Source organism: Ranitomeya imitator, chromosome 1 (assembly GCF_032444005.1).
Source record: "Ranitomeya imitator isolate aRanImi1 chromosome 1, aRanImi1.pri, whole genome shotgun sequence".
Lineage (NCBI taxonomy): Eukaryota > Metazoa > Chordata > Amphibia > Anura > Dendrobatidae > Ranitomeya > Ranitomeya imitator.
The window spans coordinates 468173663-468194083 of record NC_091282.1 but is presented as its reverse complement, the minus strand read 5'-3'; positions in this window follow the sequence as shown (position 1 = coordinate 468194083).

The following is a 20421-nucleotide window of genomic DNA, read 5'->3' as shown; positions in this document are numbered from 1 at the left end:
AAGAGGGACATGATGACAGGTGTTGTCATGCCTCTGTTGTGTGATATTCTGGGGCCAGGGGCTCCTTCCCTATCCCTAGCACTAGGGGTCACCCTACCTATCCCTGCTTCTGGATTACTTCTAGTGGTGAAGACACTGGAGCCACATACCTTGATGAGCACCTGAATCCCCCATAAGTCTGTTACCTCCCCCACCCAGGGAAAAGGGGAGTAGTAGTGTATGGATATACACCAACCAAACTAACAAGGGAATACTTACAGGAATAAAGAAAAGCACCAATAATTTAAATATGCTTTCACAAAACACAGGGGAGTGAAGGAGAAGAAAAATCAAAGGAGGAAGAAGAAGAGGGTTTGCAGACAACCAAAACCAAGCAACAGTCTTTAGATTCAAATATAGATTTTAAATTCACCAAATGCTTCCTCAAACAACAAAACTCCTCCAGATCCTGAACCATGCAGGTTAAAGCTAACTCTGGCAATGCCTGCTTGCCATAGACTAGCACAGTTGTGGCCAAAAGTATTGACACCCCTGATAATACTCAGTTTCTTCCTGAAAATGATTGCAAACACAAATTTCTTTCTTAAATGAACAAACACAAAAAGAATTGTCCTAAAGCCAAATTGGATATAATTCCACACCAAACATAAAAAAGGGGGTGGACAAAAATGTTGGCACTGTTCGAAAAATCATGTGATGCTTCTCTAATTTGTGTAATTAACAGCACCTGTAACTTACCTGTGGCACCTAACAGTTGTTGACAATAACTAAATCACCCTTGCAGCCAGTTGACATGGATTAAAGTTGACTCAACCTCTGTCCTGTGTCCTTGTGTGTACCACATTGAGCATGGAGACAAGAATGAAGACCAAAGACCTGTCTCAGGACTTGAGAAACCAAATTGTGAGGAAGCATGAGCAATCTCAAGGCTACAAGTCCATCTTCAAAGACATGAATGTTCCTATGCCTACCGTGTACAGTGTCATCAAGAAGTTTAAAGCCCATGGCACTATGGCTAACCTCCCTAGATGTGGACGGAAAAGAAAAATTGACAAGAGATTTCAACGCAAGATTGTGCGGATGTTGGATAAAGAACCTCGACTAGCATCCAAACAAGTTCAAGCTGCCCTGTAGTCCGAGGGTACAACAGTGTCAACCCATACTATCCGTCGGTGTCTGAATGAAAAGGGACTGTATGGTAGGAGACCCAGGAAGACCCCACTTCTTACCCTGAGACATAAAAAAGCAACATAGAGTTTACAGGAGAAAAAAGAGGCATTCAAAGAAAAGAACATGGTCCCTACAGACAAACATGGCCGAGGTTCCCTGATGTTTTGGGGTTGCTTTGCAGCCTCTGGCACTGGACTGCTTGACCATGTGCATGGCATTATGAAGTCTGACGACTACCAACAAATTTTGCAGCATAATGTAGGGCCCAGTGTGAGAAAGCTGGGTCTCCCTCAGAGGTCATGGGTCTTCCAGCAGGACAATGACCCAAAGCACACTTCAAATAGCACTAGAAAATGGTTTGAGAGAAAGCACTGGAGACTTCTAAGGTGGCCAGCAATGAGTCCACACCTGAATCCCATAGAACACCTGTGGAGAGATCTATAAATGTCAGTTTGGAGAAGGCACCCTTCAAATATCAGGGACCTGAAGCAGTTTGCCAAAGAAGAACATTCCAGCAGAGCATTGTAAGAAACTCATTGACGGTTATCGGAAGCGGTTGGTCGCAGTTATTTTGACTAAAGGTTGTGCAACCAAGTATTAGGCAGAGGGTGCCAATACTTTTGTCTGGCTCATTTTTGGAGTTTTGTGGTAAATGATCAATGTTTTGCTTTTTGCTTCATTCTCTTTTGTGTTTTTTCATGTAAGACAAATTAAATGAAGATAATAATACCAAAGAATTTGTGATTGCAATCATTTTCAGGAAGAAACTGAGTATTATCTGACAGAATTGCAAGGGTGTATTTTTGTTATTTTGACCATTTTTCATTTTCAGAAAATAAAGACAAAATTTATTGTTTGGAACTTCAGAGACATGTTGTAAGTAGTTTATAGAATAAAAGAACGACTAATATTTTTGCTCAAAAACATACCTATAAAGAGAAAAATGAGACAAACTGCAAATTTTGCAGTGGTCTCTTAATTTTTGCCAGAGCTATATGTTAAAATAAAGGGTGTCACTCAAAACTAAAAAATAAGCCCACATATGACTATGTGGACATAAAAAAAAGCTATGCCTCTCTGAAGAGGAACACGAATGAACAGAAGTGCAAAAAAAAATTGCCTTTGGTTTAAGAGATTAATGGTAAGTTTACACTGTGGCCCTGGCTCATCACTGCTGGTGTCTCTGTTTTTTGTTTTGTTTTATGTGTGTTATGAATTTTTTTGTTTGTTCCTAATTCCTTATTCTATTTTTGGCTTTTTTTTAAGTCTACTTTATATACATTTTTTTCACGTTATGGACAGAGTTTAGCAATTCCAGTTGCTTTAGCATGATTCATGAATTGCAACTTTTGAAAAAGTCACAAAATGTCATGCAACTTCATTCCAGTCACCCCTCCACCGGGAACAAAAGTCTCAAATTGTTCAAGACAGAAAGAAATACTGTTTATTTTTATTTTGCACCAAATTCATGAATCATATCCATCATATTTGTTGTATTTGGCGAAAAAAGCAAGCAATTAAAACTACAAAAAAAGAAAAGTGACTTTAAAAAAATAATAAATTTGGGCTGTCTGTTTATGGTAATCAAAAAAAAATTTTTAAGCAGAAGAGATTTCAGACATTTCTTCTATTCTATGGAATTTTGTAAACCTGAAGCATCTGTTTTCGGTGTTTTTTTTTTAATGTTTTTATGCATCTTTTTGTTGACATTTTCAGGATCTTTTTACATTAATTAAAACATTGGTGGGGAACCGTTTTTCTGCCAAGGGCATTTTAATATTTATAACATGTTTTGTGGGCCATACATAAATATCAATGTAAACATGATCCTGCTACATATGGTCAAACATTTAATAAACTAATCTTTAATATGATGGCTGAAACTACTTCTCTTTAGTGAAGCATGTGATGATAGTCGGCATTAAGAATGATACCACTTGCAACTGCTTTTTCAGGTTTGCGTTGGTCATTCTAGAGGGTAGTCAACCCTTTGTGACCTCAACTTTTGAAAGAATTGCTTGTAGCAGAAAATTGTCCTGAATATAGATACCTATTTCAATGCATGACTTCCCAAAGTGGAAAATGTAATGTTTATCAAATTAAAGCAATTGGAGGTCTGCTTTATACATGTAATAAGATACACTGAGATTGCTGTATATAAAGTGCCTTGCGAAAGTATTCGACTCCCTGGAACTTTTCAACTTTTTCCCCCATATCACGCTTCAAAACATAAAGATCCCAAATGTAAATTTTTGTTGAAGAAGCAACAACAAGTGGAACACAATTGTGAAGTTGAACAAAATGTATTGGTTATTTTAAATTTTTGTGGAAATTCAAAAACTGAAATTCAAAAACTGTGTACATCACAGCACACATAGACTGCTGCACGCGGCATTTGTCGATGTAAGTGAGTCAGTAAAATGTTGAAATCATCAACCATTAATAGTACAAATCAAAGTTTGTATGCAAAAAATGTTATGCACAGTATGTGCTACAATTAACTATTGCTAATCTAATTGAAGCCTACCTGTGCTTCTACAGTATGTGTCCAAGACCTGACGTGCTCTTCTAGGTTTTTCCTGCTGATAGGGAGACGAGACAGTTTTAGTGTATCCTAGATCTAACCAAGGTAGTAAATTGTTATGATCAGGTGACCTTGGAGCAGCATGAAAACTTTCACTGGAGTAGGTGGTAACTGACCGCAAACCCTGATCTTATCACCGCAACTAGAAGTAGCCGTGGGGTGTGCCTAACAAAACCTAGACACCTCGACACAGCCGGAGGACTAAATACCCCTATAGATGGAAATAGGAATTTCTACCTAGCCTCAGAGCAGAACCCCAAAGGATAGGCAGCCCCCCACAAATATTGACTGTGAGTAGTAGAGGAAAAGACACATGCAGGCAGAAAACAGGATTTAGCAAATGAGGCACAAACTAGCTAAATAGGAAAGAATAGGACAGGATACTAAGCGGTCAGTATTAAAAATCCTTCCAAAAATATCCACAGCAGAAAATACAAAAACTCCACCATCTAACTAAAGATGTGGAGCGTATATCTGCATCTCCAGAGAATCCAACAAGACTGAGAAAACACTGGCACAGTCTAAGCTGGACAAGAGAAAAACAAATGAATAGCACGGAATATAAGCACACTGCATGTGTGCCACAGAAACAAAAAACCAGACACTTATCTTTGCTGAATTGACAGCTGAGCAGGAGAAGCCAGAAAGTGATCCAACACTTCAGAAGAAACATTGACAACTGGAAAGGACTAATGAATCCTGCACACCTAAATATCCCAGTCAGAGCTGCAATCAGCAGATACACCTGGCCAGGACTGTGACTCAGAGACAACTGCATTCCCACCTACAACCACTGGAGGGAACCCAAGAGCAGAATTCACAACAGTAAATCAGCTGTCGGTGATTTAGATTTTGTCAACACAGCTGCATGATTTGAGACTGCAAGACAGCTGGAATACATGTGGGGATTGCCTAACAACCAGGCAATCCCCACATGTATTCAAGCTGTCTAGCAGCAGCAAATCATGCAGCTGTGTTGACAAAAAGTAAATCTCCGAGCATGCTGAAATACTCAGAGACCACCCGAGCATGCTCGGGAAAACCTGAGCAACGAGTATACTCACTCATCACTACTACCTATATCTTATTTTGGACAGCACAGTTGGTGACCTATTATGTTTGACCCAGCCTCCTCCTAAATGTGCACAACCACCCTTGGAGGTTTATTCCCATTCTGTTCTTTCCTTTATGTTTGCTTTTTAATCTTGCATCAATAAATCATTTTTTTACGAATATATTGCCGGAATCACTTTGTATCTCCAATCAGCATAACTCTAGCTGTTAGAGATACTGTATTTTTCTAACAACCTTCTTAGGTAGTTTTCCTTTTATTGGACTCATCTTGCAAACTAATTAAAATAGATGTTTGAGATTGATTTGTGTGATCCAAAAAAACTTGAGACACAATACCTCCATGAATTTATTTGACAGACAAAAAATTACATCTTTATGACATTTAAGTCCAATTTCCATATTAATATTTGCTGTGTGTTAGACAATTCCTGCATGTGTTGCGGCTGTCGAATATCCACGAGACATACAGGCATGGTGACTCAAACATATTTTTCGAGCACGCCGAAGTCACTCGGTTAGTAGCCGAGCATGTTGGATAACATCATGTCCGAGCAAGTTCGCTCATCACTATTTGCCACTGTTGTTTCTCCAAACTTTTTCTTTTCATCTTTTTTCCCTTTTCTTTGTCTTCTTTTCTTATTTTATCCCATATAATTTAATTGGTGAGAATTGTTCATTAAGACAAATTTTAGCCATTCTATTGGTTTGTCGCACATATTCCTTTCCACGTGATCATTTTAATAAATACACATTTTTCATTTTGCAGGTAAAAAAAACTTTTAATTGAATACTATTAACCCTGGTAGGGTGAAAAATCAATCCACCAATGATGGTAAAACCACAATTCTGACATCTTAAAAATACTTGTTTAAGTATTTTCTTTTCAATAACATCAGTTGTAACAATATTATTGGCCAAAGATTCCCCTTTTCGATAAACAAAGCAAGGTGGCTTGTTAAACAATGGACCAAATTTAGATTCCTTTGTCAAAAGATGCCAATGATTTAATTTAGATTTTTTACTCACATGGTAATAATGATGCTCATATGTAAACACAAACAATAGTCTTTCTTCCTTCTTTTGCAAATATTGTTATTATTAATATTATTTATTGTTATAGCGCCATTTATTCTATGGCGCTTTACATGTAAGGAGGGGTATACATAATAAAAACAAGTACAATAATCTTAAACAATACAAGTCATAACTGGTACAGGAGGAGAGAGCACCCTGCCTGCGAAGGCTCACAATCTGCAAGGGATGGGTGAGAATACAGTAGGCGAGGGTAGAGCTGGTCATGCAGCGGTTTGGTCGATCGGTGGTTACTGCAGGTTATAGGCTTGCTGGAAGAGGTAGTTCTTCAGGTTCTTTTTGAAGGTTTCGATGGTAGGTGAGAGTCTGATATGTTGGGGTAGAGGATTCCAGAGTAGGGGTGATACGCGAGAGATATCTTGTATACGATTGTGGGAAGAGGAGATAAGATGGGAGTAGAGAAGGAGGTCTTGTGAGGATCGGAGGTTGCGTGTAGGTAAGTACCTGGAGACGAGGTCACAGATGTATGGAGGAGACAGGTTGTGGATGGCTTTGTACGTCATGGTTAGGGTTTTGTACTGGAGTCTCTGGGAAATGGGGAGCCAGTGAAGGGATTGACAGAGGGGAGAAGCTGGGGAATAGCAGGGGGACAGGTGGATTAGTCGGGCAGCAGAGTTTAGAATAGATTGGAGGGATGCAAGAGTGTTAGAGGGGAGGCCACAGAGCAGGAGGTTGCAGTAGTCAAGGAGAGAGATGATGAGGGCATGGACTATGGTTTTTGCAGATTCTTGGTTGAGAAATGAACGGATTCGTGAAATATATGAGTTGAAGTCGGCAGGAAGTGGAAAGGGCTTAGATATGTGGTTTGAAGGAGAGATCAGCATCAAGGATTACCCTGAGGCAGCGAGCTTGTGGGACTGGGGAGAGTGGGCAGCCATTTACTGTAATGGATAGATTCATTGAGGGGTCACGTGAGATGGGGAAAGATGATGAATTCTGTTTTGTCCATGTTAACTTTGAGAAATCTAGCGGAGAAGAAGGATGAAATAGTGGACAGACATTGAGGGATTCTGGTTAGTAGGGAGGTGATATCTGGTCCAGAGATGTGGATCTGTGTGTCATCAGCATAGAGGTGAAACTGAAAGCCATGAGATTCTATGAGCTGTCCCAGGTCAAAGGTGTAAATGGAGAAGAGCAGGGGCCCTAGGACTGAACCTTGAGGGACTCCGACAGATAGGGGGCGAGGTGAGGAGGTGGTGTGTGAGTGGGAGACGCTGAATGTCCGGTCTGTTAGGTATGATGAGATCCAGGATAGGGCCAAGTCTGTGATGCCGAGGGATGAGAGGGTCTGTAATAATAGGGAATGGTCCACTGTGTCAAAGGCAGCCGACAGGTCCAGGAGGAGGAGGACAGAGTAGTGTTGCTTGCTCTTGGCAGCTAAGAGGTCATTTGTGACCTTAGTTAGGGCAGTTTCAGTGGAGTGGTGTGACCGGAAGCCAGATTGTATGCGGTCAAAGAGGGAGCAAGAAGAGAGATGGAAGGACAGTTCAAGGTAGACGTGTTGTTCCAGTAGCTTGGAGGCATAGGGGAGAAGTGATACAGGGCGATAGCTAGATACAGAGGATGGGTCAAGAGAGGGCTTTTTGAGGATAGGTGTGATGGAGGCATGTTTAAAGCTTGAGGAGAAAACACCAGTTGTTAGTAATAGGTTGAAGAGATGGATTATGGTTGGGATGAAGACTGTGGTAAGGTTTGGGATGAAGAGGGATGGGATCGGGTCAAGTGCACAGGTGGTGAGATGTGATCTTGAGAGTAGAGTGGAGAGTCGATCTTCTGTAATGGTGGAGAAATTGGTTTTGGAGGTGGAAGGCTGGGAAGTCGGGAGGAAGGGCTCTGGGGTTGTTGACCTAAACTGTCTCTGTTATCAATCTTTTGCTTGAAAAATGAGGCAAAGTCTTCAGCTGAGATGAGTGGGGAGGGAGGAGGTGCTGGGAGACGGAGGAGAGAATTGAAGGTGTTGAATAACTGTTTAGGGTTGTGAGACAGGGAGGAGAGATGAGAAGCAGGTTTGTTTAGCTGTGGCGAGTGTGGTCTTGAAAATAGCGAGGGACTGTTTGACTGCGATGAAGTGCTCGTTGGAGTGGGATCTTTTCCATCTGCACTCTGCAGCCCTGGAAGCTCAGCTCAGTTCTTTGGTCAGGCTGGTGTGCTAGGGCTGTCTGTTGATTTTGCGAGCCTTGGTATGTGTAAGTGGGGCAGCAGATTCCAAAGCTACAGCTATTGTGGTGTTATATAGAGCAGCAGCGTCATCCGCATTGTGTAAGGAACTTATATCTGTGAGAGGGAGGAGGGATTCAGAGAATGAGTGTAGGTCAAAATGTTTAAGATTTCTGCGAGGGTGTGAAAGTTTGTGGGGTGGGGATTGTAGACATGGAGTGGAGAGGGAAGAGAATGTGAGAAGGTTGTGGTCAGAGAAAGGAAGATGTGAGATAGAGAGGTTAGATAGAGAGCAGAGGCAGGTGAAGATGAGGTCCAGTGTGTGGCCATCTTTGTGGGTGGCTGTAGAAGACCATTGAGTGAGGCCGAAGGAGGAAGTGAGACATAGAAGTTTAGAGGCAGCTGAGGGGGAGGTGTCAATGGGTATGTTGAAGTCGCCCATGATGATAGTAGGGATGTCCGCGGAAAGGAAATGAAGTAGCCAGGTGGTGAAGTGGTCAAAGAAGGTGGTGGCTGGCCCTGAGGGGCAGTAGCTGACAGCCAGTTGGAGGTTAGAGGGGAGTAGATGCGCACAGAGTGCACCTCAAAGGAAGGGAGGGTAACAGAGGGTGGCGGTGGGATTGGGATGAAGGAGCAGGTATCTGACAGGAGAAAACCAACTCCTCCACCATGTTTCCTGCTGGGGTGGGGGGTGTGAGAAAGGTGGAAGCCACCATACAAAAGTGCAGCAGGAGAGGCTGTTTCAGAAGGGGTCAGCCAGGTTTCGGTGATGGCGAGGAAGGAAAGTTTGGTAGTAACAAAAAGATCATGGATGTAGGAAAGCTTGTTGCAGACAGAGTGAGCGTTCCACAGAGCTCCTGTTAGTGGGACTGGGGAAGCGGGGGCTGGGTGAATGGGTATAAGGTTAGAGAGGTTACGAAAGGTTGTGATAGACCATGGATGGGAGGCTGTGGGAATGTGGTGAGGAGGACCAGGATTTGGAGAAATATCACCAGCAGTGAGAAGGAGCAGAGAAAGTGTTAGCAGGTGTGAGCAGGAGAGGGCATGAGGGGGGCTGTCTGTGTTTGGAGACAGAGGATTGTATGTTAAGGAACATTTTTGAGGAGGAGGTGAGATGGATGGGGAGGATTGAAGAGAAGATGAACAGTAGTCTTACTTGGTGTAGGGATCAGGGGAGTTAGCAGAAAGTGAAGGATTATAGGGGTGAAAGAGAAAACAAATATTGTTATCACTTTTTTCAAAAGAAATTAATTGTTATAGACCCGTGGTCTGCGCTGTCTAGAATTGTTTACTTTCTCATTGGATGTGAGCAATGCTGTCAATGTCACAACTCTACACACTCGATGAGATGCATGCTTGATCAGCAGGCATCATGCGTGTGACCTATTCTGATGAACAGATCCGACGTCTTGGCAGATGTATGGGGTGGTAACATAACTGGTGCGGATGTGAGCAGATCTGGATGATGTCGGATAACCCTTTAAGAATAAGTAATGTCTTGTTATCAATGCCAGAGCATGAAAGTTCTTGAAAGTAGAGAGGAACTAGTTAACATGGCAATGTTGTCAATATTTTTAAAATGATATTCTAAATAACCAATTACCCATTTTTTAAAAGCACAAATACATACGTTACATACGTAACGAATGATATGTGATTCTTTTTTTACAAAACAGTACTTTCAAAACCGTGTTTGACACTATGCTAGAATAAAAGACAGATCACAGATTTTAACTGAATTTTTGGGGATAGCTCTGCAATTAAATTACTAATATACGAAGACCTGACAGTCGACATGAAAAGGTTTTTCCAAGTGTCCGTTAGACCTTTGATAACTAAGAGAACTATAAAAGAACCACTTTTATATATTGATTTACTGTACCCTTTCTCACATTTTTGCAGTAATTGCACCTGATGTGAATCTGACTCTCTTATCTATTATTAGATATACTGTAGTTGTCCACAGCAGGATTTTCTTTACAATGATTTGAAACATACAGAGTTTGAGAATGTTGCAGGCTTTGTACTTTTGGGTTAAGTGGAAAGCAATGTTCAGTAAATAGCTATTCCTTTAATTAGGCTGCATTTTGGAGAGATTTGCAGGCTCAATCTTGGCTCCACTGAAAGATCAATCTGTGCAATCACCGTCTGTGGCAAGGACAGCGCTAGTGCAAAGTTTTAAACAGTAGGCAGGTCAGTCACAAAGCAGTGACCTGCCATACTAACGCCAACGGCAGGCGGAAGGGCCAAGGCAGGAGCTGAAGATCATCCCTACAGTCCCACCCCTACACACCTAAATCTTATTACGCTGATTAAAAGTTCAATTTATTTGAAAATAAACTGCTGTGCTTGGATGGTATTTAGTAAAGCTGAAAGGCTGTTTCACATTTGTGTTAGTGACTTTTAATTGCCTTTCTGTTTTAGGAATAGAGAAGAGAAAGTAATACATAAAATAGTTTAGTTTTATAACTGAAAAAACCCACAAAGGCCGAAGGCCCAATTTATTATTATGCGGTTCATCTGGGATCCGTTATGTGTCTGCTTATAAATGGAGAAAGAGTTTTGCATATGGGCCTTTACATTTCTATTATAAAAACAGACGGATAAAGGAACCCTGATGGATGCCATAAAAATCAATAGGGCTGCTGCTTTTGTTTGTTTCTGTTTTTGTTAAACATTAGTTATATTGTACAGATTAAGGGGTTGTCCAGGCAGAAAATATTAATAATCAGTATAAGATTGGTTTGGTTCCTACACCCAGCACCTCTGCAATCAGCTGAAAACAGCTCTGGGGGCTGCTTATTGCAAACACATTGAATCAAGTGGCTGTAGCAGCTCCATTTGATGTGTATGGCTGCTGCAGACTATTGCAGAACCGCGTCTAACGTTTTGAACAGGTGTGATATGAGCTTTGCTGCATTATTTTGCAGAAGCCGCTACACATTGAAGGCGCAATCAACTGTGCCTTTCAATGTGTTTACATCCAATTTAGCCAATATCACAGTGAAGCCACAATCTAATTTTAAAAATGCAATCTCATTTTAGTTTGAAACCCATGCGCAAAATAGTCTGCCTACAAGATTCTGTACTCTATAACACTGTAAAATACAGTAAGTACCTGGCTATGTGTGGATGGTGTCACCGTGCAGAGGCAATAGCAGTAGCAGAAGATACATTGTAGAGAATTAGAAGGTGGTAGGTAAGATATGTGAAAGTGTTTGATCAGCAATGACCACTATAGCAGCAGTACTAAAGTGTAGATGATCACATGATAGCCAGGGAGTAGAAGACCAGCTGAGCTTGAGCCAATGGAACTGGTGGCAGCAAAACAGTGTCAAAAACTGACAATGGAGAGTAAAGAAGACAGATGCTATGTCCAATTTAATAATTGGCATTAGCCATAGGTGAATGAATGAGGGCACTGATTCATACCACATATATTTTGAAAAAATGTAAGGTATCCCATACTTGCAGCTGATAACCTGGTCTGATTGAGTGTGAAAAGACCACTGGCCATGCTGTATTAGATCACACTGGAGTGAGGATTTGACAATATGCCCATAACAATCTGATCCAGTTTTGACATTTGTTCAGGGAATCTGATTTGGAAAGGTCACAGTCTAAGTATGACTGAAAGCGCCTGATCAGCAGATGTATCTCTGTTTGCAGAAGTGCATGAGGCTGTTGCAATGGCAGATAAAATATCTGACTGTAGTGCTGGGGTCTCTGCCCTCTGCCCCTCTCCCACAGCAGAGACATCAACTCTGCTCCTCACTTCCTGCTTCGACTGCTGATGCCCGGGATGACAACACTGCACACAGATCCCAGGACATTATGCTTAGTGTGTGCTCACAGTCCTGTCCTCTTAAAGTGGCAGCATGCATCGTCCTAAAGTATCCCCGGCCATTGACTGGGAGGCATTCATAATAAGGCACATCCACCTGAAGAGAGGTGCCCATGCACTGTTGTAAGTTTGTTCCTAAACACTCTTGTTAATTCTCAGGTCCCAGTGCTCTCATTCCTGTATACTTGCCTGTCTATCAGCTGTGCCTGCCAACGTGTCTACCAGCCATGCCCGACCTGCCTGTCTACCAGCCATTCCCGCCTGCCTGAAGATCAGCTGGTATAGCCTGCCAGTGCTCATCGTTACGTTAGCCGGTACAGCCGCACCTGCCATTGCTCTTCAGTACATTGGCCGGTCTGGTCTGCTTCCATGGTTCATGTGTTCTTACAATGCCTGCCTGCATCTACCCATCCTTAGTGGGTCAGCTGCCATCTATCCAAGATCAGTCTTGGTGTAGCATCTGTTCCACTTCCTTTGTCTCTCCTCTGGATCACGATATCATTTGCCGCTGTGTATCGGAGGTTGGATCAGGTGAGGCTCCTAGTTACTAGTGTTGAGCGATACCGTCCGATACTTGAAAGTATCGGTATCGGATAGTATCGGCCGATACCCGAAAAATATCGGATATCGCCGATACCGATATCCGATACCAATACAAGTCAATGGGACATCAAGTATCGGAATGTATCCTCATGGATCCCAGGGTCTGAAGGAGAGGAAACTCTCCTTCAGGCCCTGGGATCCATATTAAAGAGTAAAATAAAGAATTAAAATAAAAAATATTGTTATATTCACCTCTCCGGCGGCCCCTGGACATCAGCGGGAGGATCCGGCGTCCGGCACGGCTTCTTTCTTCAAAATGCGCGCCTTCAGGACCTGTGGAATGACGTCCCAGCTTCTGATTGGTCGCGTGCCGCCCATGTGACCGCCACGCGACCAATCAGAAGCCGCGACGTCATTCCTCAGGTCCTAGAAGGCGCTCATTCTAGGACTTTAGCTGAGGAATGACGTCGCGGCTTCTGATTGGTCGCGTGGCGGTCACATGGGCGGCACGCGACCAATCAGAAGCCGGGACGTCATACCACAGGTCCTAAAGGCGCGCATTTTGAAGAAAGAAGCCGTGCCGGACGCCGGATCCTCCCGCTGATGTCCAGGGGCCGCCGGAGAGGTGAATATAACAATATTTTTTATTTTAATTCTTTATTTTACACTTCCGATACCGATACCCGATATCACAAAAATATCGGATCTCGGTATCGGAATTCCGATACCGCAAGTATCGGCCGATACCCGATACTTGCGGTATCGGAATGCTCAACACTACTAGTTACACCACTCCAGGCTTTCCTTGGGCCCGGCACAGTGGTTCCACTATACAGCTCATTACAGTTTGCACAGGCTTAGGAATCTGCTGGCTCTCAGACCTTTTCTCTCTTCAATCTTTACCTGGGGGTCTCCCGCCAGAAGGAGCAGCAGGATAAAATGCTCTCGTAGCTGCAGTAAGTACTCGTCTGGATGCATTGACAACTCAGGAGGCACCTGTACCCACTCAAGCTGACACCACCTCGGCAGTGATCCAACAGCCTGCCAGCTTAGTGCTCAGTTCTATACCCAGTCGGTCTGTGCCCCCACACTATGGCAGAGACCCTGCTTTATGTCATGAGTTTATTTATCAGTGTTCACTTCACTAAAAACTCTTTTCTCATCAGTTCTTCTCCAATCACACCAAAGTAGCTTTTATCATGTCCCATCCCTTGGGTGAGGCTTTTCATTGGCTCAGTCCCTTTTGGGATAAAGAATCTACCCCTGTGTCAAATCTTTAGTCCTTCCTAGAGGCCTTCAGGAAACTTTTCGATGACCCTGGACATGCGTCCCCAATGGCCTCTTCTCTCCTCTGTATGCTTCAGTCAAACCTCACAGTGGGCTAGTAAGGTGTACAATTCGGCACTCTCATTTGAACATGCTTAAAATAACAAAGTTCCAGTGACCACCGTTTTGGAGGGTCTTTCTGTAAGAATCAAAGACAAACTGGTTGGTCTTGACATACCCTCCTCTTTGGATGACCTGGTGTCTCTGGCTACACGGATAAACAGCATGTTCCATGAGCACGCCAGGGAGCTGAACAGTGAGAGAAGACCCTTACGCCTGGCACCTATGCAAGTGGACCAGGTGTTGATGGCCAAACATCACTGGGAGGTCCGTTGTTCCAAGGGTAGATGCATCTATTGTGGCAGTTCTGAGCATGTCATCCACTCTTGTCCTGAGAGACTGGAAAATACAGAGCCAATGGTCTGTTGGAGAGCTCACATTGGGCAACAATCACCTGTCTCCATCACTGTCTCTGGCAGTAGCTGTTTCCTGTGGCGATGTCCGTTTAGCTGAATCAGCCAACGTGGTATATCTCGATTTTTCCAAAGCGTTTGATACCGTGCCGCACAAGAGGTTGGTACACAAAATGAGAATGCTTGGTCTGGGGGAAATTGTGTGTAAATGGGTTAGTAACTGGCTTAGTGATAGAAAGCAGAGGGTGGTTATAAATGGTATAGTCTCTAACTGGGTCGCTGTGACCAGTGGGGTACCGCAGGGGTCAGTATTGGGACCTGTTCTCTTCAACATATTCATTAATGATCTGGTAGAAGGTTTACACAGTAAAATATCGATATTTGCAGATGATACAAAACTATGTAAAGCAGTTAATACAAGTGAAGATAGTATTCTGCTACAGATGGATCTGGATAAGTTGGAAACTTGGGCTGAAAGGTGGCAGATGAGGTTTAACAATGATAAATGTAAGGTTATACACATGGGAAGAAGGAATCAATGTCACCATTACACACTGAATGGGAAACCACTGGGTAAATCTGACAGGGAGAAGGACTTGGGGATCCTAGTTAATGATAAACTTACCTGGAGCAGCCAGTGCCAGGCAGCAGCTGCCAAGGCAAACAGGATCATGGGGTGCATTAAAAGAGGTCTGGATACACATGATGAGAGCATTATACTGCCTCTGTACAAATCCCTAGTTAGACCGCACATGGAGTACTGTGTCCAGTTTTGGGCACCGGTGCTCAGGAAGGATATAATGGAACTAGAGAGAGTACAAAGGAGGGCAACAAAATTAATAAAGGGGATGGGAGAACTACAATACCCAGATAGATTAGCGAAATTAGGATTATTTAGTCTAGAAAAAAGACGACTGAGGGGCGATCTAATAACCATGTATAAGTATATAAGGGGACAATACAAATATCTCGCTGAGGATCTGTTTATACCAAGGAAGGTGACGGGCACAAGGGGGCATTCTTTGCGTCTGGAGGAGAGAAGGTTTTTCCACCAACATAGAAGAGGATTCTTTACTGTTAGGGCAGTGAGAATCTGGAATTGCTTGCCTGAGGAGGTGGTGATGGCGAACTCAGTCGAGGGGTTCAAGAGAGGCCTGGATGTCTTCCTGGAGCAGAACAATATTGTATCATACAATTAGGTTCTGTAGAACGACGTAGATCTGGGGATTTATTATGATGGAATATAGGCTGAACTGGATGGACAAATGTCTTTTTTCGGCCTTACTAACTATGTTACTATGTTACTATGACTCTGGATCTGCAGGTAATTTTATGCAACAGGCTCTTGTGGTCCGATATAAGATCCTGATCCAAAGTCTACAAGATCTATTGGTGGTTTCATTGGTGGATGGAAGACCCCTCTCCAATGCCATCTTTTCTGTCACCGAACCAGTGGAACTTCGGGTAGGAATGCTGCACTCAGAAAAGATTTATTTTATGTGATATCCAGTGTGACTCACCCTCTGCTTCTACATCTTCTATGGCTGCAAAAACATGTGTCCGTCCAGGACTGGAAGTCTGGAGAAGTACTCCACTAGGGTCAAGTCTGTCACATGAGTTGCTGTAGAAACACAGGGGGTAGTGGGTGCCCCGGTCCGCTAGCCAAAAATGCATGGACAAGGGATTATGCGACCTAATGCCCGCTCTCCCTTTAACATGGGTATAATGCTACTCAGACAACACAGGGTGAAGGTAAAACAATGTGGCACTACTGTATTGAACCACAAAACAGACTGGTAACAGGTAGAACAGTCCCAGCACAGTGCCCAGGATGGTGCAACCTTCCACTGACTCACCAAGATAATAGCAGCTATTATTTCAGATCTTCCAGAGCCGATTACCCCACCTGTGGCTTACACACAGAGAGACGATGTATCAACAAGTGTAGGAATAGCCCATTCAGATTCCAGGGCCAGTTGACTGTAAGGTCACAACCTAGCTTCATCTTCCATGGCCGACTACCCTACCTGTGGCATTCAGAGAGAAGTTAATGACAAGCTTAGGAAGATGACAGCTCATTCAGGTACAAGGCCAGTTGACCAGAGGGCCACAACCTGACTTCTCTAAACATCTCCATGGAACCAGGCGACCAGAGGGTCCCTATCCTGACTTTCTCCAAATGTACCCATGGATTTGCGATGGTCAACGGAGCAGATCTGCATTCTTCCAGCTGGGGCTGAAGTCCCCTAAGCTAATATCCTGTAGAATATACATCCGTGTCCCTCGTGATAGAGCAATGATGTCTTAGGTGCAGTCCTGCAGAGTCCCTGGATGTTTGGATGCCTTGGCTGAATCTCTGGCTGTTTCAGTCTCTCTGTCTTCCCATATGGAGGCCTATAACCTCTTTTTATACTTAACAAGTGCCCTTCATTCAGTATTTACTGCAAAAATGGAGATCTATCCACATAGTTTTTCCTCCTCTAAAAAGTCAACACACTATCTGCCCTTGACAATGCGTAATTAGCATATCAGTAAACATCACTAGTCATAAAGGATAAAAGCACAATATGTTACATCAAATGTCAACTTACAAGTCAATACTACAGGTTCACACAAGCAAAAGTCTGTTTTTTTGACCGACCAGAAAGAAACACTTAAATTCAAAAGTCAACATATAGATAACAGTCTATTCTTTCTGGCCTGCTAAAAGTAGACATCTGGTTAACTAAGATACAATGCTATGTCTTCACAGTTGCCTTGCTCCTGATCGTCATGTCCCCCGCTAATTTACCTGGTTTTCCTGCGGCATATTGGACATATACAGATGTATTTGACAAGATAGAAGGTGAAACTTTGCCACATCATAGGCCGTATGACTGTCCCTTTGACCTTCTGCCTGGTGCATCTCCTCCATGAGGCTGAATAAATCCCCTGTCACAGGTTGAGAATTGTGACATGTCCAATTATATAGAAGAGAACCTTGCCAGGGAATTTATATGGAAATCTTCCTCCCCAGCCACAGCAGGGTTCTTTTTGTGAAGAAAAAGGTGGTTCTATGCGACCCTGCATCGATTATAGCGGCCTTAACCAAATCAAGCTCAAGAATAAGTATCCCCTGCCTCTCATCTCCGAGCTGTTTGATCACCTTAAGGATTCCAGAGTCTTCACTAAACTCACTCTACGAGGGGCTTATAACCTGATTCGGATTTGCCAGGGAGATGAATGGAAGATGGCTTTTAACACCTATGATGGCCAATACGAGTATAGCTTTATGCGGTTGGGCTCTGTAATGCCATAGCAATGTTCCAAGAACCAGTAAACAATGTCTTATGTGACTTCCTCTACATGTGTGTGGTAGCGTGCCTAGACAACATCTTGATATTCTCTTCCGATCTGCCAAAATACCGGGGGTACATTTGCCAGGTTCTGCTAAGGTTAAGAACAAACCATCTATGTGCCAAATATGAAAAATGTCTAAAGAGCAGAAAGGTGGGCACCGCACAGAAAATATGTTAAAGAAGATTGACCACGTGCATATATAAGATCCACAGAACAAAAAAAGAGAAAGACTATGCACACAGTGGGATCAGCTGCATATAACAAATTTTATTATACAAAACACCTCACCCCGCACAAAAGCACAGTAAGGAAAAGCACACATTTAAAAACAATTAAAACAAAAACAACCTATCCACATCCCCCCCAAAACAGTCACAGGGATCCACATGATAACATATAAATCATATAGCAGACATTCAAGGGTTAAGGCAAAGTAACATCAACACATATGATTGTTTAATATCCGGTACTGCCCACTGAAGAGGTCTGACTAAAGAGAGTATATTAATTCGATCCTACATGTGACCAATATACCCCAATCGCACCACTGGTCTGTGATAGATGTATAATATTGTCCAAAAAAGGACGTCAAACACTAAACCAGAGAAGCTCACTGGTATGACCCATAAGTACCATGTCCTTAATCTGGCACCCCATCTAATACATTACCAAGTAAAGCAGAACCTGCTACCGAAGAGTAAATCCCTCATAGGTATCCAGGGGGAGAAAAGGAATAAACGTGCCCTAAAGAGCGGTATGGGCACGGCAGGCATGCAATGACTGGTCCTATCAAATAAAGCTGGGTGATCCAGAAAATGGAGCTGGGGTCAAAGAAGTCCAGAAAATATGTGTGAGGGGAGGGGGAGGAGGATCACCCAGCTTTATTTGATAGGACCAGTCATTGCATGCCTGCCGTGCCCATACCGCTCTTTAGCGGTAATTGAGGTAGGTCAAGCATAGGACCTCGTATAAGAGAGATGCCTTAACGTGGCTACGAGGTACACATAAAATTGGCCATTTTTGTGCGCTAAAAGCTCTCATTTTTCATATTTCTAGTGCAGTAATGCAGTTCAAATTTCGTTTTTTCAAGTTTGCATGTTTTGGCGCTGCAGTGTGCTGCCCTATTTATTTAACTATATACGAGTTGGCGACTCTAGGTTCAGCACCTGTTCACACTCAGTCTATGTTTGGATGTGCAGGTCAGGTTTTTGAAATGTAAACTTTTTTTCTGTCCTGACCTGCAAGGGGGCCAATCTTAAACACTCCAAAAGCAGAAGGTGCCTTTGTATCCCTCAAGCAGGTTTTATTCTCGACCTCTGTGCTGCATCGTCCAGACCATAACAAACAATTCTTTCTGGAGTTGGATGCTTCTTCCTCAGGGGCCAGTGCCGCTCTTATTCAGAAGTCTTTATCTGATTGCATGTTGACCTAAAGCTTCTTCTCTAAGATCTTCACTGCACCGCAACGCAATTACTCTATAAGCGATAGAGATCTGCTCTCTATCAAGCTGGATTTGGAAGAGTGGCGATATTTGCTTGAAGGAGCAATGTACCCTGTGGTTACATACACTGATCACAAGAATGTTTTCTATCTGCAATCCCACAGATACTTAACCCTAAACAAGCCAGGTGGTCGCTATTCTTTGTTTGCTTCAACTTCACTCTCCATTTTCAGCCGGTTAATAAAAACTTCAAGGCGGATGCTCTCTCCAGATCCTTCCAGGCTTCTGACCAGGAGGATGAGCTTATACACATCATTGAGTTCTTCAAAATAGTTATGATCACTCTGTTGGACCTGTCTCATCTTCCCTATGGTAAAACTTTCATAGTTGAACCTTATAATAAGCAGGTTCTTCTCTAGGGTAACTCGTCTAAGCTAGTAGGCCATGCTAGAATGAAGAAGATGGCTCTCCTCAATTCTCGACAATATTGGTGGCTGACCCTGCACAAAGACATTGCAGATTTTGTCTCTACCTGTCCCTCGTGTGCCCAAAATAAAACACCATAAGCAGCTTCCAACAAGTTGGCTTCTTCATTTGCCCATACCATCTGCTCCCTGGCAGCATAATGCTATGGATTTTTTTCTGATCTACCAATATTGCCTGAGAGTAATTTCATCTGGGTTACTGTGGATCGCTTCCCCAAGATAGCCCACCTCACTCTGCTATCTGGTCTTCCATCTGCTGCAGTGCTGGAAAAGTAATGTATTATTCAAGTTTTCTGCCTCCATGGCCTACCACTCACATTGTCTCGGATAGAGGAGTCTAGTTTACCTCTCGTTTCTGGAGGACCACTTTTAAGCTACTGAATGTTAACTTAGTTTTCTCATCTTCTTATCATTCTCAGTCTCTTGATCAGGTGGAGCGGGTCAATCAGCTCCTGACCAATTTCCTCCTGCACTTTGTCAATGCTTACCATATTGACTGGGCCGAACGCCTGCCTTGGGCCAAGTTCTCATACAATAAAAACGTGAACGAATCTTCTGCCAAATCTCGACTTTTTGTGGTCTACTGACAGTTTCCCAAAATTCTGCTTCCCGTATCTACCACCTCCGATATTCTGGTTGCTGATTCCCTAGTCAAAAGTTTTTTTGAGATCTGAGAGGACATCAAATCATCCTTTTTAAAATCCTCTGAGTGTAAGAAGAGACATGCGGACTAGAGATGTCTGGTTTTGCCTCTGTTTCATTCTGGAGAAAAGGTCTCGCTCTCATCTAAGTATATCCGTCTCAAGATACCCTCCTATAAATTGGGCCCTTTCTTCATCGGTCCCTTCTAGATGTTGAAACAAATGAATCTGGCAGCATGCAAACTCAAACTCCCCGACTCCTTACGAATCCCCAATTCTTCCCATGTGTCTCTACTCAAACGTGTCATTCTC